Source organism: Hippichthys cyanospilos, chromosome 20 (genome assembly GCF_059441005.1).
Source record: "Hippichthys cyanospilos isolate Australia breed blue-spotted pipefish chromosome 20, RoL_Hcya_1.0, whole genome shotgun sequence".
Taxonomy (NCBI): domain Eukaryota; kingdom Metazoa; phylum Chordata; class Actinopteri; order Syngnathiformes; family Syngnathidae; genus Hippichthys; species Hippichthys cyanospilos.
Genome location: NC_142388.1, coordinates 10,650,801 through 10,672,500, shown reverse-complemented (window position 1 = coordinate 10,672,500; position 21,700 = coordinate 10,650,801). Strand labels below are relative to the sequence as shown.

Genomic DNA, 21,700 nt, shown 5'->3' with positions numbered 1-21,700 from the left:
AAAAAAAAAAAAAAAAAAAAATCACACCGACATCTGAGTTAAGAGCTCGTCAGGCACGAGGTAATGAGGCTACTTGGAGACGGCATCAGACTTCAAGGTTAATGGAACACCTGCCAGCGCAGGGAAGAAAAAGATAACCGAGGAAGATTTTGTGTGTCTCATTTTTTTCCCCTCAGACGCCTAGCCTCTAGATGTCACTCAACAAAGTGATGGTAGAGTCAGCAGGAGGTGATGAAAGCCTCTTCAACGACGCGAGTCGCAACCCAAAGGTTAGACGCAATCAAAGGCGCTCACGGTTAAATTGGGATCGACTGTTCAGGAGGAACGATTCTGGTGGCGGATCACTTTTTGTTCCGTTAATCAAGCCCTTTACCCGATAGACAAATATTGAGACGGGGATCAAACAAGCCGGCGGCAGCTTCCTGCTTCCTCTTGCCAGCTGACGGAAAAGCGGCCCGCTGAAAATTATGCAAATGCGTGTCAGGCTAACCAACAAGAAGGATGGCAAATTAGCAGGCTGTTTAGTCTCGCAAACGGTACTAATGCAGATGAAGGGCTGCCGCCGCCTAATTTCATTATGTGGATGGAAACCGGGAGGGGGCAAAGAAAAAATTGAAGAACAAGACCAAGACATACAAGAAAGAGATTTGCACTTCATTTGCTGATGAAAATTAGCAAAGATACACTGCTACAATATTAGCAAGATAATCCAACAGAGCTGAGAAGAGCAATTAGATTTAGCACTTCTTGCTGAGAAACACTGCATAAAAGTCCTTCAAAAGAACACATCTCTGCAAACACAACGTATTCAAAGTCTATACCCGTGTCTTCACGTGTGACTTCCAGACATTTGTTCCGAAAAGTTGCCGTTCTGCTGGCCATGTGGACAAGTACAAAGGTTTTTAAAAGAAATGTTAATCATTCGGACATCAACATTACCGGCTTTGAAAGATTTGAACGGTTTTAAATAACCGAGACTTTCAAAATTGCAATATATTGCCATTACAGTTACTGGCCCATGCCTAATAGAGAGCCTTAAAGGCAGGGGTAATCTTGGAAAAGGTCAAGTACCGTACTTTCCGCACTATAAGGCGCACCGGATTATAAGGAGCACCCTCAATTAATGACATATTTTAAAACTTTTTCAATCACAACAGAAGTAATACTCAAAGTAATAACAATAACTAACTCTAAACTCTCAGTGGCATAATAACTCAATGTCAATATGACCGACCTTGTTCAACTGTAAACACACAAAAGAAACAGGTAAAGCTTACTTATCAGTTCATTCCCCATCTACGAATCCCAATCTCAATACTGATTCACATATAAGGCACACCTGATAAGGCACACAATCGGCTTTTTCAAAAAATTAAGGCTTTTAGGTGTGCCTTAGTGTGGAAAATATGCTAATTTAATCTCCAGGAGAGCTTCTGAAATGTACTCAGACAATGCCGCTTAATTCCAGAAAGAAGAGTATACACGCTGCATGGCTCAGTTGGTGCCTGACTGCCAAAATTATCAAACCGATTTGATACTCAATCCCATCCATGCTCCATATATGTTATGGAAAAAAAAAAATTGACTGCACCAGTATATGCCGTGCAAACAGTTAATCTAGACCCCAGTATTAATAAGAAAAAATTATTTTTATTTTGTGACAAATACTACAGAACAGCTCCAAAATTACCATGACAAAAGAAGTATAAAGTGAAGAAGACCAAGAAAAAGAGAAAACGAGTTATGGAAGGGTGGCTGTGTGGTAGCCCAATCAAGTCAGAATATCAAATTAGTGAAATGAACTCTACAAGACGAGGGGGCAAATGGCCAATGAAAGGAAAGAACAGGAGAGCTTTTCAATAACCAATAGAGCGTGAAGAGACCGAGCAAGAGAGAGAGAGACAGAGAGTGAGCAAGAGGATCTCACTGTTCATTAGTCATAGCTGAGGATGAGCTCAGGCCAAAGCAGAAAAGATTGTCAACGGCTCATAATCAGATGAGCAACGCTACTCATTAAATTCCAGCAGAAGCACACCGACTATTGTCCTCCTCCTCCGTAGGATCTTATCGCTGCATCTCAACATCCTCTTCATCCTACAGCTACAAGACTCACCAAGACTCCGAAGGGCCTCCTCGTGGAAGCCAAATTGTTTTGTACAAATTACAGCATATCACAAACAGTAGGGATGCTGGTTTATTCAAGCAAAGATCAAGAATACATGAGTTCATCTTCTGTAATCGGTTTGGAAATGCACATTTGCAAGACTTTTGTGGGGCCGGTGAAGCTTTTTATTGAAAAACATAAGGTAATGACATTGTTTCATTTGTTTTTGTTTTACGTAGACATTGTAAGTTAATGAGTAATATAATATCTTGATATATATTTTTGTAGGGGACACACGGTGGAAAGCTACTTAGTAAGTCCACCTCATAGTTCAGAGGTCCCGGGGTGGAATTCGAGCTTGCCCTGGCCTTCTGCCGTTCTCTCAAGTACTCATGTGGGTCTTCTCCTGGCACTCCGGTCCTTTCCCACATTCCAAAAACATACACGGTGGGTGTAATGGACACTCCAAAATGCCCTTGGGTGTGATCATGAGTGTGAATGGTTGTTTGTCTCTGTGTGCCCTGCGATTCCCTGGAAACCAGTCCAGGGTGTCCCCCGCTTACTGTCCGAAGACGGCTCTGATAGCCACCAGCAAGCCAGTCACCTTAGTGAGCGTAAGCAGCTCCAGAAAATTGATGGGTGGATGGATAGTTTTTGTAGGGGGCCCGTGGAGAAACTCATTAAAAGATGACAATTCAAACCAACGTTCTGGTTGGTTATTCTCGAAGCAGATTTTTACCTAAATGTAAACTGCTCCAGAATGGGGTCCTGGTGACCCGAGTCTAGGCAAGGGAACTCAATGGGTTCATTTAGCAACCCAATCTTGACCTGCAGTACATCCATCAGTCAACATCAAATCAGTAAAATTTGGACTTTACTTTTGATTGACTGCAATCTATAACTTTCAAAGTATTTCATTGTATGAAAACAACATATCCAAAAGCTGATAATACTTGTTTGAGGTAAATATACCCCCAATTTTGACATCTGTTTAAAGATAGTTCACAAAATGTCGGAAATAGTTGATGAGATGAAGATATTCATTGAAAACCTGCTGTAAACTAATCAATTCTCACTGGATGTTAAGCTGCATTTTTTTTTTTTTTTTAAAAATCCTAAATTAGTCATCCAACATGATCATCAACAACAATTTGCCCTGGCATGCAGCTAGATCACATGCCTATTTAAGGAACCGTCTCAGAAACCGAATTCCGCAACTCCAGGCTCTTCTGTTGGGACAGGATGGGGGAAGCAATGGGAGGAGGGAATGCTACGAGAGCGGCTCTCGGTGCGACATACAAGACCGGCAAAAAAAAAAAAAAATCAATTCTTCCTTTTCAAGCCGCCCATTAAAAGGCGCCGGGGAGACGTGGAGCACTTGTTCAAGACGCACCATTACAGCGTATTATGTATTCTGTTCCGAAGGCGCCCAGCACGCTCCATTACACTAAACCGCCAAACAAGCGGCGGGGTCCATTTTGTGCCGACAATAACTCGAAATTAAAGTCCACTAAGAAATTACGGATGAAATATTATCACACTGAATCAAAATGCCAAAGAAGAAAAGAAATAAAGGGCCGTTGGAGATTATAGCTAACCCAAAAAGCAAACACAGTAGTCCTTATACTGAAAGCAGCATTCAGAAGATCACATTATGAGATCCACGGTATATGAAAGGGTTTCTTTTTGCTTTTTAAGACTTCAAATGCTAAAGGCGCTTCCGTAGAGCCAAAATAGGTTGATGACTGTCATATATATCACTGCATAGATAGGATGCCTCCTAGTGGTTTCAGGAAATATATACTGTATAGCAAACATGTTTGCACCAAAGGTTTTGTCTTCTGTTTTTTTTTTTTTATATAGTGGTTAGCACATCCGCTTCACAGTTAAAAGCACCAGAGTTGGAATCCAGCTGGCTCCAACCTTCCTGTGTGAAGTTTGCATTTTCTCCCCAAGCCTGCGTGCCTGGGCACTCCAGCTTCCTCCCACATTCCAAAAACATGCATGGCAGGTGCATTGGACACTGGATGTTTGGTGTGCTCGGGCAAGTTTGCATTTTCTCCCCAAGCCTGCGTGCCTGGGCACTCCAGCTTCCTCCCACATTCCAAAAACATGCATGGCAGGCGCATTGGACACTGGACGTTTGGTGTGCTCGGGCGTGTGAATGGTTGTTGTGATTGGCTGGCAACCAGTCCACGGTGTCCCCCGCCTACTCACCCAAAATCAGCTGGGATAGGCACCAGCAAGCTGGCAACCCTTGTGAGGATAGGCAGCAATAGAAAATGGATGGATGGATTCTGGTACTGTTGTCAAAAATATGTACTGGGCTTGGGTGATACAATTGTTTTTCCAATTAATTTGAATTTCTTGTTATGGACGATTTTTAAAATAATAGATTTAGAATTTAAGTACGAATTTAATGTACAGTACGCAACACAGCAACATATCCAGAAACAGCGGTAAAAGTAAATACAGCCTGTGAAAGAACTTTTAAATGTTTTAAACTACCTGATTTTAAAAGCTACTTCTCTTGTTATGAAAACGTTTTTTAATCTTTTTTTTTTTTAAACAAAAATATAAAAAACTTTTGTAAACCTTTCACTCCCATTGGGACAATACGTCCCACTGTTTTTAAAAACGAATTGCGGTGGGTAGAGGCATGGTAGCAATAAGATGAAATTCCATCCCAACTGTTCACTACACAACTTTCTACAGATTCGTGTGGCATTTAGCAGCTATTTTATACACAACAAGCCAGTCCTGGGGCCCACGGTCAACAAGGTACCTTGCCTTGTAAAATTTCTCATGAATTAACCATCTAGTCTTACTATAATCCTTGGCTTTTTTTTGTGCGTTTGGTGTTTGCTATTATCAATAAAAATATGGGGAAAAAATGTGTGTTAAAGATGATACTGATTACACTTCTATTGTCTGCATTTGGTAACAATTTCTAGCAGGTTTATATTATAAAATACCGATGGGACACAGATAATGTGTAGAAATACTTTGAAACTTTAGCACTTGATACTCTTTATGTTGAAGATGTAATTTTTTTGAACAGTCTAACTCATAATCGAATAAGTCACAGTGTTCTGAAAGTGTAGTGGAATAGATTTTTTTTTTTAAACCGGAAAAAATGCTACATTTTCTTCCAAATGAATTTTTCTTTTAAAAATGAAAGCTTTTACAGTAAAAATGACTATTATAAATGGAAAGATACATTGCCGACTTCGACAAAAATGAAAAGGTTCCTCTTGTATCCGAAAAGTTTCATGACTAAACTCCCTTGGAAATAGGAAGTATGAAAAGTTGGAAAAAGCCTTCCAAGATGTTGGGTGCAGAGTTCGGAGTAACGGTGCAACTATTTTTACCCGTCTCTCGGCATCGACAAGATAAAATTCCCAGAGTTCTTTAGAGTTACGCCAGAAAACGTGCGCGTACAGTATCATAAAAACGGAGTGTGGCAAACCCCTTTAAAAAGACGCTCTCAGTGGGTCTACTCCTGTCAGAACCACGGCCCAGAACTCTCAGTCAGGGCCGGACCGGCTGGGGAGTTGAGAGTCTTTGCGCCAGCGAGCTGCAATGCGTCCACTCCATTTGAACAAGCCCACACAGTGTGAAGAAGCCTCTGAACGAAACTATACAACAAACTGGTGTCATGTTTCCATCAGACCAAGCTTCGGCGAACAGAGATATGTTTTAGGAGAGAAAACTTGTAATATTATGGGAGTGATGTTACATATTTTGAGGATAACAAATCATAATAGTATGACTTTATAGGTGTATTTTTTAAATCTTATCAGAATGTGAATAATATTTAGATTAAAAAAAAAAAACTGCATGAATATTAAATTCAAATCTCATGATATTGTAGTCGTATTTAGGAAAACGGTATTAACTAACAATAATGTTTTTATCCATACCTCTAAAAAGAAATGTCCAGTTTTTATAAGTTTACTTACAATAAGTTACATTTGTGAAAGAAAGACTGTTTTAGTTCTGAAATTAAGAAGTCTTAAAAAAAAAAGACAGGTTATTAAATATTTATTAAAAAAAAACATTTTGGTAAAGGAAAAAAAAATGTATTTAAATTTTTTCATATGTTTTTTTTTTCATGTTAAGAATCCCACAAGTTCAAACTGAAAAAGAATTAAGGGAAAAGGTCAATTTTTTAGGACTAAAAGTATCAAATTCATATGATCAGGATATCATGGCGTTCCTGCTGAGCTCGCTGAAGATCTCGATTCGAATCAGGTGTGTTGCAAAGAGAAACTTGTAAAACATGGAGGACACAGAACCTCAATGCCTGGTTTGATGCTTTTCAGTCTAAAATGGGTCAATTAGTAGTAATAATAGGAAATAAAAACTTTTTTACTTGTGCTACATCGGCAAAATCGAACCTTACTTGAAAAAGAAGTATAAAATGCCAAGAAATAGGCCCTTATTGTATTTAAAGGGGCCCTAGCATGAAAAGTCAACGTTTTGGAGCTTTTTATCATGTAACAATATTGATTTCTCATCTTAAACATCCCCATCTAGCTTTTTGAGAATAAAAGCCAAGCATTCCTTGCTCTTACACCGACCCCACCCAACCAAATGAAAATGACTTGAGAAGAACGTATGACAGGATAAATCCGTACCTCCACTACACCGCCCCCATACGGCCCGCGCAAGAGGTAATACAAGCTTACCCTTATCACGTCTTTTAGTTTCGTTTTGGTTACCGGGTTGAGGACGCGAAATTTTGCCCTGAGTCGGTCAAGTAAACAGCAAGGTTTCATTTATTGGTTGCAAGAGTTTACTGTAGAAAATGCTGAAGTGGCGAAATTGTGTGTGGGAGTACACAACTGGACAATCAACCTCGGTAGTAAATAATTCAACCGCAGTGGGAACTATTGTTGTGAATACTGGGTTCACACGGGGACTGATTTGATAGGAGGAATACGTGTTAGCGAGAGCAATGTATTGACGCTGTTTAGAATTTCAATGTTGGAAAAATGCCTGTTTTTGGCCCTGTTATTCACGCTGTTGTAATAGCCTCCATTACCTGCGAGCGTCGTAATGATGAGCGGTCAAGATAATGGATGGATGGATGCTTCGTGGCCAGCCGGTAAAGAACGTCAAGAAGGGGGCGTGGCGTAAGAGCTGCGGCCTCTGCAAACAAGGCGTTTTGTTTCCTGGTTAAAAATATCGGGAAATATAGGGAAACTGGAGATAATCAAGAAATACGAAGAAGGCTATGCTAGCTTAGCCTAGGCTAGGCTACCCTCACTATGGAATATGGCCATAAGTCGCTCAAGGGCAAATAAATCCTTTATATATTTTTATTTAAGATGTTATTTAATTGAATGCATGTATATTATATATACACATAGCACCTACTATACTATTTTATCTTATATGTATGTACAATTCTTATCTGATATGTATGTACAATTTTGATTTTTTTTTCCTGGGTTTTTAAACGCATGAGCTATTTCACATAGGTTTGGATTGCCCGCCGAAACGGCGAATTCGCCTTACGAGCCCAACCGTGGAACGGATTAATCTCATAAACCGGGGGCCCACTGTATTTAACTGTGGAAAGTAGAAAAATACCATGATGAAGGCCATTCAAAAGAATTTAAATGGTTGAAATTTTTCAACATGCTGTTCAATGTCTTTATGTTCAATATTCTAAAAATTAGATCACAGTTATTATCCCAAAAAAAAAAAGACACTAATCTCAGTTGTTTTTTTTTTTCTTTTGAGTGTGGTCCAGATGCAAACTTTCTTCCTCACTCTCTCTTTCTGTGGAGGATGCATTTTGCATGAAGCGAATCAAAAGAACCTCCTCCTCATCTGATCAGTCTTTAAAAGCCTTGGCTGAGTTCAAAGTCCTTACACACCCTTGGACTCTATGCCCAATCCTGCCAGCCTCCTAAAGTGAATGAACACTGGGTTAGAATCTCTCTATAAAACTGTCAACACTTGAAGCACCCAAAAAAAAAAACCCTTAAGGGTGCCAAGCGAAGAGAGCATAACAAATAAAAGCAAAAACTCCTCCAAGACGGGCTTTCTCCTTGGTTGTGCGGCTTGCTGAGCTCTCCACTTTCAACTTTTAAAACCCTGGTTGGAACTGCTGAGGTGTGCATCCTTTTGTTTCTGCACAATCGATAAACAAAAAAAGAAAGCAAAAGAAAGGAATAACAGCAACATAATGCAGAACGGTGATTCTTGTGTGGGCCAGTCAGAATGTGGAATGCCAAGGGCTACATAGAAGACAGAAAGACAAGACGTCTCTCACAAACACACGCCTCGCTTGATAATTTGACTGTTTACCTGAATGCAAGACTATTCTCCCAATAAGTTTGTCTGATTCTTATTTTGTTTATCCAACTTCATGTTCGTAAGGTTACAAATATTGACTTAAGCATACAGTTTTTCCTGTGTGAAGCAATCAAATAAAGGTCCCCTTTATATCATATTATATGGTACGTAAAGTGTGGTGCCACACAAAGATAGTAAGACAAGAAAACAAACTCACACATATGCACACTACATGTACAGTATGGATCAAGTATCCCTTATCCATGTGCAAATATAGCTTTGTGCGATATGCGCTTGCTTGTGTTTGCATAAGACCTTGCTTGTTTGTTTATGATGTTGTGTGCACATGTACTGTACAGTCCGTGAGTGTGTGTGTTTGTGTATGTGTGAGAGAGGGAGAGAGAGGTTAGTTGAAGTGCAGAAAGAGAGAAGTGTGTCATCACTCCTCTGGTCCCTCATGACTGCTGTTTGCAGCCAAGTGAAACACCATCACTGCCGTAACGGACGCACACAAACACACGCACACACACACGCCTTTGATGGCAGTGTTTCACACATGCCAAAGCGCACACTAAAAGAAATTACTTGTGGCATTCTCCTGGGTTTAGTTGACACACGTCACCAAACAAACACACATTAAATAAAATAGGCAAAAACTAATAGTAAAGGTAATGTGTTTAGTGCTTAAAAAATTCTAGAAAGACTTGAGCATTCTTGATAATAGACAGTTATGCAAAATTTGCCATAGGGGCACTATCAACCATGCTAACAGTGATACTTGTCAAAAATAACCATTGTTATTTGTTCTTGAAGCTCTAAAGTTATTTTAAAAGGTTTAGCTTATTCATCAAAAATAGCTGCAAAGTTTTTGCCGTGTATGATACACGTGTGATAATGCTCTAATGCTCTGCCGAGCGAAAACAGAAAAACTAAGTTCAACATTAACCTTCAATTGTTCAGCTTGACTCACAACAGAAGAGAGGAGTGAAAACATACTGAAAACATGAATTTATGTTAACCATGTTAACCAGGTAAGGTAGCTAGCCCACAAATGAGCATGCTAACGCATGGCAGGTAAGCAGATTTAGCATATGCATCTAGTTTTTGCAAAGACCCGACATTTATTCATGAGGGGTAATCAGCCAGAGTGACATTTTACAAACGCTGGATGACACTTTCTAACACTCTTTAACCTGCCGCCAGGGTAAACAATGCAATTAGCCTCCGGCCCTTGTATCAAACAATAGAGCTCATCGACTAGCGAGTGCTGAACGAGGAAAGGCAACACAAATAATACAAACAGACAAAACTCTCCGCTGGACAAATCCATCTGAATTACTGATGTACAAATTATGCCTGATTGCAAAAATACTCATTTTACAGTGCAGGAAGGGCAGATAAATGACCTCCAAAAAACAGGCCGGGATACAATTGTCATTTTTGCTCAAGACCGAAACACAATCATAAAGCAAGCTCTGGCACAGCAAATAAATTAAAGCTTTTTGTCAGTTTGTGCCTCGCGTTTCCCGCTGAAGTCTTCCAGAGAGTCTGATTACATTTTCTTATCTTTTTCTGTTTTTATGGTTGCCATCTTGTGCTACGACAACGTCGGTGCAACGGGAGCATATTGAGCAAATCTAATCAACGTAACTGTGACTCATCTAAATAGACAGAGGAGCCATTTAGAAGCATCGCTGCTGTTCATTACTGACTATTGAGTTACCCTGGAACTGGTTCTGGTTCAAAACTCTGATTTGAAACCTTAAACCCTAACTTTGAATCTCAGCTCTGCTTAAAATACTTGATAAGATTTGCTTGAAATCCTCACACTGTCTAACCCCTAACATTAACTCCCCAAAAATAAATGCCTTAACACTTCTAGCATGCGTACAATGTTGCCTCCTCTGTTCCTACGCGCTCTGGTCTCCTTTGTGTGCTGTTGTGAATGGGCACTTTGACCGCTGACACAAGCAGCTCGAGTCCATCATCGACACCCAGACAAAAATACTTGCATGCAATTTTTACTGTTTATTACCCGTCCCGCAGTGACCGTCAATAGCAGATTAGATTCCCTTTAGTGTGAAAATCTCCCTATAAAACATTAGTTAGCGGAGCTTATTGGACTTAATCAAGCGTAGTACAGAGGCACCTGTTCAACGCTGACAGTGAATATAACAGTGTGGAACGTACAGCAGAGAAATATGAAAGAGCTTCTGAAGCGCAAGGAACGTGCCATTAGGATGCAGGGAGTGAAGAAGCCTCAGGCTATTCTAATGTTCAGCTTCCCTGGCTTGAAACCCTAATGTGAAACCACAACCGTGTCTTGAAAACTTAATCTTTGTTAGAACAATTAACTTGGCTTGGAACTTGCTTGTTTGAAACACTAACCTTTGCTTGAGGCCCAAAATCTTGGGCTTGAAACCCTAAATGGACTCTTTCACAAGAAATCCAAAGCTGCGTTTGAAACCTCGATAGGACAACTTAACCATGTCATGATTTACCTAGTGGGAAACGGTAGTTTTAAACGCGTGTGTGAAAAGGCTTGAAACTCTTACGCTTGCTTGAAACTGAACCACTAACGTAAAATAGTAACCCTAACTTGCTAACCAAGGCCCAAATTTGTAACCCTTACTCAATACCATAGTCCTGACTTGAAACTCCATTGTGAAACCCTTACTCACGCTTGAAATCGATGACAAGGAGCTCACCATCCATTTGTCATCTTTTCTCTGAATCACCGGAGAACTGACAGTACAAAAGAAAGTTGTGATATCCTGGAGGAGGCCCAAACAGCGACTCCCCGCAGCACCGGATTCAATTTGCGAGCCCAGGCGCTTTTCGCCGACCTCGCTCATTTGCCGTCTATGTTGCGTCTGCGCCACAAAAACCAAAGCATCTATGACACGGCGGAGATTGCTCTGTCCAAAACGCAATCATCCAGAGGCGGTGCCGCGGCGCTGATGAATTACCGCGGCTTAGGAAAAGACAATGACTTGTCAAGCCGGCCACTGATCGGCTCTGTCCGGAGGCCCGAAGGCGCCGTTGTTGGCATGGTCTCGGAACACTAGGAAAGTAAGGGACGGGGGAGACTGATGGGAAAAACAGCTTCCGCAATTCCGGACAATAGCTTAGCGTTAGCTTTGCGATGCTGTCATTGATGTAGGGTACCAAAAACAGACCAAAGCCCTTCAAAAAATAAAAATCTGACTCCCTCGAACTGGATCAGTTTGTTAAATAAAAAGCACTAAAATTTTGTTCTAATAATGTGGAATATGGATGTTCCAAATAAAAATATAATTTAAAAAAAAGTGTGTCTTGTCTAGTTGCATGGTCATACATATAATTCTGTTATTTCCCACCAGGTGTGGGTTGAGTTCAATTGCTTTGTCTTGTCAATTGTATTTTACTTGTTTTTGTTCTTATAGTTGAGGGATTTGTTTGGTAGTATTTCGAATTATGCTTTTCTTTCTAGCAATACTTCTACTTTTAGAGCTGGTATTTCACTTCCAGTTGTAATTGCAGTTACTACAGAACAGCTTCAAATTAATTTCTCGCTGATCATAGCTCAGCTTCACTTTGTTTCTGGTTGTTGGTAAAACAACAACAGGTACAGAAGTCCACTCGACAGGCATTCGACCCCCCCAGTGGACCTACAGGAGATGATTTCGGAAACAGTACAGTAAACAACCAGCATGCTGTTCGTCGATTGGCCGAGAGGAATCGAAATGCTTCCAAGGTATCCATGGTATCTTAGCAAATGTGGTTCATTACCCAGTACAAAGAGTGGTATAGTAAAATGTTTCTACCACCACAAAACACAGCGGAAATGAATAAATAAATATAATAAAAATCTTTAAAAATAGATCTGGTAAGGGGTTCAACTCGAGGTCACAGCGAGTTAGCGTCACACCAGTCATCTTGACAACAACGGGCAAGGTGGCGTAAGAGGAGCGACATGCCCGCCGGGCGACCCCTCAAGTGGAGCTGCGCTAAAGTGCTGACACGTTGCGGGCCGGTGGAAATACGCGGCGGTACGAGCCCCTTCCCGCTCATCAAATAGTAATGGGCCCAGCGCTGCGGTCAGGTTGCCGCGGTGGGGGGCGGGGGCACGCCGAGTTAGACGAAGGGCGAGGCGGCGAGTTCACCTCACGGTCACTAAACAGCGGCTTGCGAGTACCCAACAATGTTGCCTGGAGAACAGCAGGCACAGTTTAGGGCACAATGATGTTTGACTAAATGTCCTAAATGTGTTTTTTTTTTTCTTAGTCATGACTGTTTTATAGAGCCAGAGTCGCATTCACAGATGGTAGTTCTCATTCAGGCTGTAGTCAGTTTTATTTGCCTGTTCTAGTTGAGTCGCTAAGCATGCTAATCGCTAATGTGAAGTACAGTCTGGAAAGACCCAAAAAAGTGCTTAGATGTGCAATAAATCTTTCTCATAGTCTATCTAGTATAACAGTAGAGTGGAGAGACAGCCGCTACGAATAGAAAATTAGATTACGACAAATTAAGATAAAACGACAGCTACGTGAGCAATTTAGCACAGGCATGTACACTGCTCAGCAATGACAAAGAGGTGGAGGTCAGGGTAAATATTCACAATATTAGCAGTTATTTGCTGGTATTAAGTTTTCAGATCAACACAATAATAGGTGTCAAAATTACTTTTTTATTTTTTAAATATAGTTTTGCTAATGGACTATTTCTTAAATGTTAAACACGTTCCATTACCTAAAAGAAAAAAATGGAAATTGAGTTGAAAATGCAACATTTGAATGAAGAAACTAGACAAGAATTAATATCGTATTAATGAAGAGATGTACTTTCACACTTGAATAAGTCAACCAGAAATATTTTTTGTTTTATTCTTCTTTTTTTTTTTTTACACTTTTATATTCACTACTACTAAGACCAAAAAATGTAATCAATATCAGAATATGAAATTCAGCCCATGTCGTTAACCCTTAACAGTGTTGGAGCAGTCATACTTTGTCTTGAGCAAAAAATATAAAACATATAATATTGTGTTTTTGTGTGATCTTTATTTCTTTGACAGAACCTGATGCATTTCAGTCATTTTAAGGCAAAGGCCTTCATTTAATTGGTAATGTCTCAAGGTAACTGCAGAGCTGGGGGCTATGTGCAAGTTTTTCATTAATCTCCTTGTCAAATCCAACCAGTCAGGAACAAGATCGCTTATCACCAAAGACTTTACACTTATTTGAAAGGAAATCTTTGAAATGTGCCACATGCTAACCTGAGTTGGTGTTATAATTCAGGACGCCAGTCAGCCACGCGCCCTACGGATAGCTTTCTTTTATGCTTTGCGGACAGACTTCACCATGTCTGTCGGCCAAATAGACAAATTAATGATGACATTGCGTTTGTCTCCGCAGGAGGCCAAGAGTTTTAAGACAATTCCTGTAAATGTTTCTGCCTTGCAGATATGCCAGAGTTGAAGACAGGGTTGTCACTGCATTTTTAAATAGTTGTACTGATTGTATCTCTGGTTTTACGTTTTGATTTTGGATTTGGCTCTTACACTCTTCCTTGTCTTAACCTGGATGTGGGTCTACTTTCGGGTCCCGCTATAAATGCTAACTGATTGTAGTTTAGGATTTGTTCTTCCACGTTCGCCTAGGAAAGCAGATTGAGGTGGTTTATTTTTGTGCAGCACGTGGGTGGGAAGAGACCTTTCGCTTCGTGGTAAAATACTGCCAATTCCAAGAGAGGCGAAAATTGGACGAGCTCCTACAAGTAGAAAAGTAGCGAGATGATGCCCCTCAAACGGGGTTACCGAGAGCCAAATCAGTGGCGTGATGAATACATTGGAATGCAATGCCAGCTCAGCAAATGTTAAATGTTCTCATTAGTTGCTTGAGAGGTATCACCCATGCATGAACAAATGCACACACACTGCTTCAAAAACCTAAGACCTAAGCGGCGCAAAACTACTTCCTTATCTACAATGCTATTTCTTTTTTAATGGAATAACCATTAGACCACTTCTAGTCTTAGACTTTACTTACAGTATTGTCATGGGCATTGTCTAAGTCCCGGATGTGGTTCTGTTTCAAATTGTAACCATAGATTCGAGTTGAAGTCAGAGTATTTGAGAATTTGTTTTATGAACTTATATTTTCCTGAAAAATGTTATGAGCTCAATATTTATTTTAAAGGATTTTTGCATGTTTGTTTGTTTTGCTTAAACTCTCGAGAACCCCCTGGTGATCCTCCAAATACAGGGGTACCCGTACCCCCATTTGAGAACCACTTTTCTAGAGTATTGGTTGTTATTGTGGTTATAGTCTAGTTTTAGTTACTTAGGTTGGTTGGTTGGTTTGTTAGTTCGTTAGTCTAATTCTAGCTAATTTTATTCATCATAACCAAGGGTCATAGCACAAAGTTCAGCCATCCAAACAGTCAGACTAAGTCTAGTCTTCAGTCTAGCTCGACTGTCGTCATAGTCCGAAAAATGGTTCCAATTTCTGGTTTTGGTTCTAGTTTTAATAAGATTCATAGTCATACAGTCAGTCCACTGATTGTGGTTGTGGTTCATTTTGTAGTCATAACCAAAGGTCAAAGCACTATGGTTCCAATTTCTGGTTTTGGTTCTAGTTTTAATAAGATTCATAGTCATACAGTCAGTCCACTGATTGTGGTTGTGGTTCATTTTGTAGTCATAACCAAAGGTCAAAGCACAATGTCCTGCCTTAGTCTAGTTAGAGTGATAGACTTCTGGTTCCGATTCTGTTTTCTAGTTCTGAATCTAATTGCGGTTGTATTTCTGGTTGTAGTTATGGTTCCATTTTGAGTTAAGCCTCTGGTACGTATTTTAGTTTTATTGCTAATTCTAGGTTGGAGTTGATGTTCGGATTGTAGTCCGCTGAGTGGATCCACCCTCAAAGATGGCAGTCCTGATATCCCATCTGGTGCGTGCTTTGGCTCGTCAAAACAAAAACAGCAGGGTGCTCAATATGTGATCTCTCCACATCCACCCGCCACCTTTGGGTCAATAAAACCAGATCTCTGGTTATGAGTGTCGGTTTTTCTCGTGATTCATATTTTTCCTCCTAGAAAGAGCGAATTGAGAGACTAACATCGAGGCTCTTTTTGGGGTGGAGCGGCACAAAGAGGCAAAAACGAGCTCAGGGCTCATGGCTCAGGGCAAAGGGGGCTTCTGGCTCACGGCCCGGGGCCAACAGTCTCCGCTTTCGGGAGCGTTGACAAGGTCACAGTCCCCTGGGTCTGAGCCCTTGGGCCGTAACCACAGACACCCAGATAAACTCGGAGCTGTCACTCAAGGAAACACGGTCACAGAAGATGGCAATGGGGAATAGCCAGACACCTGCTGTGAGTGTGGGTATATGTGCATTTGCATGCGTTTGCGCGCCTTGGGAGACATCATCACACATTCAGCGGACACATGAAACACTGACTGCTGACAGTGAGGAAATATCTTCATCGCAAAGGCTGAACGAAATAAGATAGCTGTAGAGTTTTAGAGTTATAGAGTTTTAAGAGCCTTTCAGTTCAATTCCAACGTAACTTTACTCGGTAGAGCGGACCGACCAAGGCCATGTACATCAGTGAAATTTTATTGGCTGAAAACAAACTATTAAAACCAATTAAGTTTTAAGCTTGGTCTTCTCCTAACTAGCTACTGTAGTTGTGTTTCTACGTTTGGTTTTAGTTGCAGTTGGTTTACTGTTTATATCATCTAGTTTGGGCTCTATCTCTAGGTCTGTGTTAAGTTCCATTACTGGGTTTTAATTTTAGTTTTGGTTCTATTTCTGGTTATGCTTCTTGTTAGACTTAAACTTCCATTTCTGGTTCCTAATTCTTTTTCTATTTCCAGTGATATTTTTGGTTCTTGTTTTGAATGTGCCATGACAAAAAAAAAAAAAAAAAAAAAAAAAAAAGTTAAAAACTCACTCTTCCCCTCTTTAGTTTACTTTAAATTTAACAGGCTGAAAATATTCTGGCGCCATTATAACAGCCTACAACATGGACAGGTACTTCCGTAAACACGTTGTCACGAAGTCACAACGCCCTCAATGCGCATGTGGGTCCGTTTTAAGGTGTTTAGCCTTCAAATACAGGTCAGATACATGTTGCATTTGTTTGGAAATATGACCATGACCTCACAAAAAAAACATTTCACAAAAAAATTAAATAAAATCTGAATTCAACATTAAGTCCTGTAGTGTGAAGCAAGCCTGTATATTCCTTGATCTAATCCAAGCTCCATTGGCAATAATGCAAGTTTTTTTTTTCTTTTTTTTTTTTTTTTTTAAACAAACACGTCAAATTGTAAAGTGTGTTTGGAAAGGCCACTTCAACCAAAGTAGATTACTGAATAAAAATGGATGAAACATTCCGCAGTAATTGAGCCTTTTGTGTGGAAAAAATGGTATTTTGGGGAACCCTTTTGTATTATATTGCCTATTGAAAGACGTTCAAATTTCTATAAACGCTCTAATTTTATTATTCTCAATGTTCTCACATCTTCCATTTTTTTTTAACTTAGGGAATTCCCTTCTGCTATTGTCTGGCAAGTTACAATTTAAAAAATTATCCACCATTTTTAGCAAATTTTCAAGGCATTTAGTGTCATATCTCAAACGCTGACACTAGCCCCCCTCCCCCCTGGTGAGAAAAGCTGTATGGGCAACCGAATTGATCATGTAAGAAAGCTATCAAATGTTTTTTTGTTGCTGTTCTTTTGTTATTGTGTGGTAAATCATTTGGGGTGCTCAAAAGGAGTTTTTGTTTGTTTTTGAAGAAAATTCTTCAATGACAGTGGCCACTTTTCACATTGCTGGTTCTAGATGTGGTTCTGCCTTGATGTCTTTTTCTGGTTTCAGTTATGATGTAGTTTTACTGGTACTTTTGGTTTGAGTTTTGGCAATGATTTGGGTCGTACTTTTGAACATTACTTTTCTTTTACTTCTTGTTAAAATTTTGCCACTGCAATGCTGAGTTATAGTTTTCAGTTCAGTTTCCGGGTCTGGTTCTAATTCTAGATGTTGTTCTATGCTGTCTACTTCTGGTTGCAGTTGTGTTCTTCCATTTCTGATTCATGTTCCCGTTTTGAGTTGGTAGGAGTTCTAGTTTTGATTCAGTTCAAACTAAGGGATATTTGTTGGAAAAAACATTGTGATAGTTTTACTTTGACATTCAGTACAGAAAAAGCAGTTATGAGCTGATCTTTGACCAATCAAATTCCCCGCAGATATAATTGTGGGTAAGCGAAATGCTTCTAAAACTTTTAAAAAGACAAAAAAACAGGTCAAAGTTGAGCCGGGAAAATCACAATTAAGAGTTTTAGACATGTCTTTTTCCTTGTCTGGAGACAAGTGTGTTATTATCTAAAGGCAATTATGGATTTTTATCCATGGCAGAGCATTCATTGGAGATTTTCTCTAGCAGAAACAAAACAGAAACACAAAGTTAGTCTCCAATACTCTCCACACTGATAAACGGTCTGCAGCAGTACAAAAACAAATAAATTATTTAAACGTCTACCTTGCGAAGAAAAAAAAGAGAAAAGAAAACTGAGAGGGTTTTGTGTCTCTCTCAGGCTCACATGCCGCCATTGATCCACTCCCTGTGGCGCCTCGCTCACTCGACGTGCACCGAGCGGCAAAGGAAAAGAGCGTTCGTCACCTGCAGGCCAGCGCGCAACGTCGTGGTTTAAAGATTTTATTTCACAGCAGCAAGCTGCGCTCTGCAACGCTGCACTAATCAACTTAGAATCACAAAGCGTCATTTCGAGGTGCTGGTGAGAAAAATACCCCTCGGATGTGTTGTCATGGTGTTAGGAAACAGTAGGGATAAAACATATTTTTGATTGAACATATGCGACTAAATGTGCTCATACTCGGTATGTGTTTCAAAGCTTCTTCTTATACAATAATGTAATAATCGTAAAAATGACTTACAAGTTCAATTAACTGATTTTCATGCGTCCTCCATGTTGGTATGAACATACATGTATGCTAGTTTTAACAGTCTCATCGCAGTTTGACATTGTTCTTATCCTTGAATCAGCGGGGTTCCCGTGCAGCCAAACAGGTTCGGGGCGCAACATTTCCTGTGTATAAAAGGCGGGGTTTGAGATCAATAACGCCCTTAGGCTGAGGGAGCCAATCTGCATACAAAAGGTGAGCTGACTCAGCGTTTAGCCTGGGGGCTTTAAGAGAATGATTGCTCTACAAGTGATAAAAATGCAGCATTGTGGAAAAGCCTCCAGTGGAGAAGTGCAGCAATCGCAGATGTAAATACATGCTCCCCTTGTAAACACAATCACTTCTTAGGAGTCGCAAGCACCATCAAGCTCTAACAGAGAAGTGATTCCACTTTAATTCTTGCTATTCTTAATTCTAATGCGTGAACACAGTCGACTTGACTCTTAAAGAGAGAGGTCGCTAGTGTTGTGGTAGTCGCATGTTAGTCTTTTGGTTACCCAAATTGTTATTTTACACAGCAAGGCTTGCAATAGGGCTCATGTTGACAGAATACCATGTTTCTTTACAGAAAAACAGATCGTCCTACATCACGTTAGGAGCATAATTTTAGCATTTTGGATAACAAGTAAACGGAAGGCCCTCAAGCAGTAGGTAGTTTCTATAAATACTGTAGCAAGTGGCCATTTTTTAGTTATTCTAAAAGCCTAAATCAGTAGATAGCAACAGAAAAATCACACATGACTATGCAGCCTGGTCGGATGAGGATAACGAGCTAACTAAAGGCCTGACGCAGTAAATGGTTTCTCCAAATACCAGCGTGACAATTGGCCAACTGTGGAATTCGGTAAACGCAACGGAATTTAAATTGATTCTGTAGTAGCCCCATAATGATACATGCCGCTAGGAATGCTGGCATACCACGAAATATTGGATCGGAGAACACGAATTGGAAAATGAAGTGAGGAGAACATTGAGAGATACAGTAATGTTATAATGGCTTCCTCTAATTTGAAGGTGTTTTTTGAGAAACTAAAAGTATTGCCTCATTACTACAGCAGAATTTGGTATCAAAAAACTATGTTGAAGTGAAATGAGATGCTTCATTTAGAGAAAGTCATCTTGGGTAAGAGTGGAGTTCTGTGCCTTAGCTCAACAAATAGCACGGGTTCGCTTCATGATAGCTAGCCTATAGGTAGGCTACTATATGTGCGTAAATTTCTCCCGTCAGAGGTCCCCAGACGCAAAAAGCTTGAGAGCCCCAGTCTTAAAGCCAGCATCACTATTACCATGTTGTTGTAGAAATGCCACATGCAGTGTACATTTGATATGATGGAAAAAACATGTCAAGCTGTCCATCATTTGAATGAAATGTCACCGCAGCGAGGGAATGTAATAGTTCCTCAACGTGGGTCAACCCAGGTGTTTGTAAAGTGAGGAAAACGATGTGAAAACACTGTATTGATGCAAGTAAATAAAGATTGTTTTTTTTTTTTTTTTTTTTTGCCTTCGCTGAGATAACATCATCAAGTGTGCGAGAAGACAGTGCCACAGTCTTTTCTAGCAGCTATCTGGATTCAAGCAAGGCAAATGTGTTTTCGTCTAAATGCCACGTGCCACTTTCGCCCATTGGATTCACTGCCGCAAACACATTACAGCATTCTCTGTTGACAATATGAACTATTACATCATGAATAAATATCAATACTTAACATTTGGCAGTTTTTTTTATGGTAAATGTTAACAGTTGACTGAAATTGAAATCATCCCTTCACTAAGCTACATGAATAAATGTAGACAAGTACACCATCATGAAACATGTCCCTGTCTCCTCCTTTTGAAAACTCCTACTGCTGCCCATTTAGGTGGCACATGCGTCACTAAGGGGCCAAGTTTCAAAATAGTGATGACATAAGCTTTCCACAAAAATGTGCAAGGTTCATAAGACAGAAGAATATCCAATCAGTAATTTCTATTGTAACCCATTTAAAACGTACACAAAACAATACACAACATTTTTTTTTTCTCTCTAAGGTCACCTTATTTGTGGTATCCACGTCAGTATGGCAACTTCCCATTCTGGCCAGTATGGCTGAACGCATAGCAAATAAAGGCGTTGAAAAAAAGTGAGCCTGCAGCTCATTGTTCGAGCAGCGTCGCTCATCTGGGGAGCGCTCCTGCTCGCCAACGTTTCCCACATTCTCCGATACCAACGCCAAGGTCGTTCTCCTCCAGCGATCTGTAGCTCTTAATCTGACACATCTCTCTCATGAGCTCTGAGCAAGCTAGTTGAGGGCGCTAACTAAATCCTGCACATTCCGCTGGGGGGAGGTGTATGCATGAGAGCTCAGCTTAACATTGTATGATTCAAAACCCTTGTCTTTGATCCCTAAAAACAATGGTAGTAAAAAGTGGTAGAGTCAAAGCCAAGTGTTATGAAGAAATATTTTTGAAGAAAATTACCCTTCAATTATTTTATTACAATTTTTTATTTTATAGAAGGGTACAAAAATAGTATTGTCAAGAGTGGTTTTGGTGCCAAATTACCCTCGGGTCAAATTTAGTACAGAGGAGTTCGGTTGCCTTGGAACAATTCGTAGCTTTTAATTAAAGAAATACATCACAACCAAGTTTGATTGACTCAACTCTAGGGTACCAAAAGCGGTAGAGTGCAGCTTCGTGACTTGGGTCGGAATTCAAATCTAACATGATTGATTAGTTGATTAGGGGCTGTGTCCCAATACTTGCATCCACATCGACTCCATAAACACCTGATCTCTCTTTTTTCGCTGCCAGTGCTTGTGCTCAATAGCCAAGGCAGACATTTTTTATTGATTGCTTTGTTTCCAGTGCTGCAATACATAATTCATCAAGCCTCTGTGTGTGTGCATGTATGTGTGTGTATATTATATATATATATATATATATATATATATATATATATATATATATATATATATATATATAAAATAAACAGCAAAAGGGGTAAACAATCAATCACAGTCAACGCCTCCCCTTCACACAATTACGAGAAGTGTTGCAGTAAAACAAAAGCCTCACGCTCGGCGCATGCAAGATTGTTAGATACAGCAGTACCCTGCCTTAAATTTTTCAAATTATAAGCTCTGTAATGCCCTTGCATGTGGACAAGGAAAGCTACAGTGAACAATGTGCTTGGGGATCCACAGCCAAACACAAACAGAAAATGAGAAGTCTGGCAAAAAGCTGCTGTAAAAGAACTACTACTTATCAAAAATCACAAGTACTTGAGGAATTGATCATCTCTATCAGTGTGTACTCAAAGTTAGGGGCTAGGTCA

The 21,700-nt window shown here is 40.0% G+C and overlaps 1 protein-coding gene across 2 annotated transcripts in view; it reads right to left on the bottom strand.

Moving 5' to 3' along the window:
- The window catches only part of klhl29 (kelch-like family member 29), a 222,498-nt gene that overhangs the window by 171,281 nt on the left and 29,517 nt on the right, over nt 1–21,700 (bottom strand). The window contains exon 1 of one of the 2 annotated variants that reach the window (XM_088403996.1): nt 7,152–7,204. The exons of the other annotated variant lie outside the window; for it this stretch is intronic. The gene's annotated coding sequence lies outside the window, so the exon portion shown is untranslated. Of the gene's footprint in view, nt 1–7,151; nt 7,205–21,700 lie in introns of those variants that run through there. 2 annotated transcript variants of the gene reach the window in all.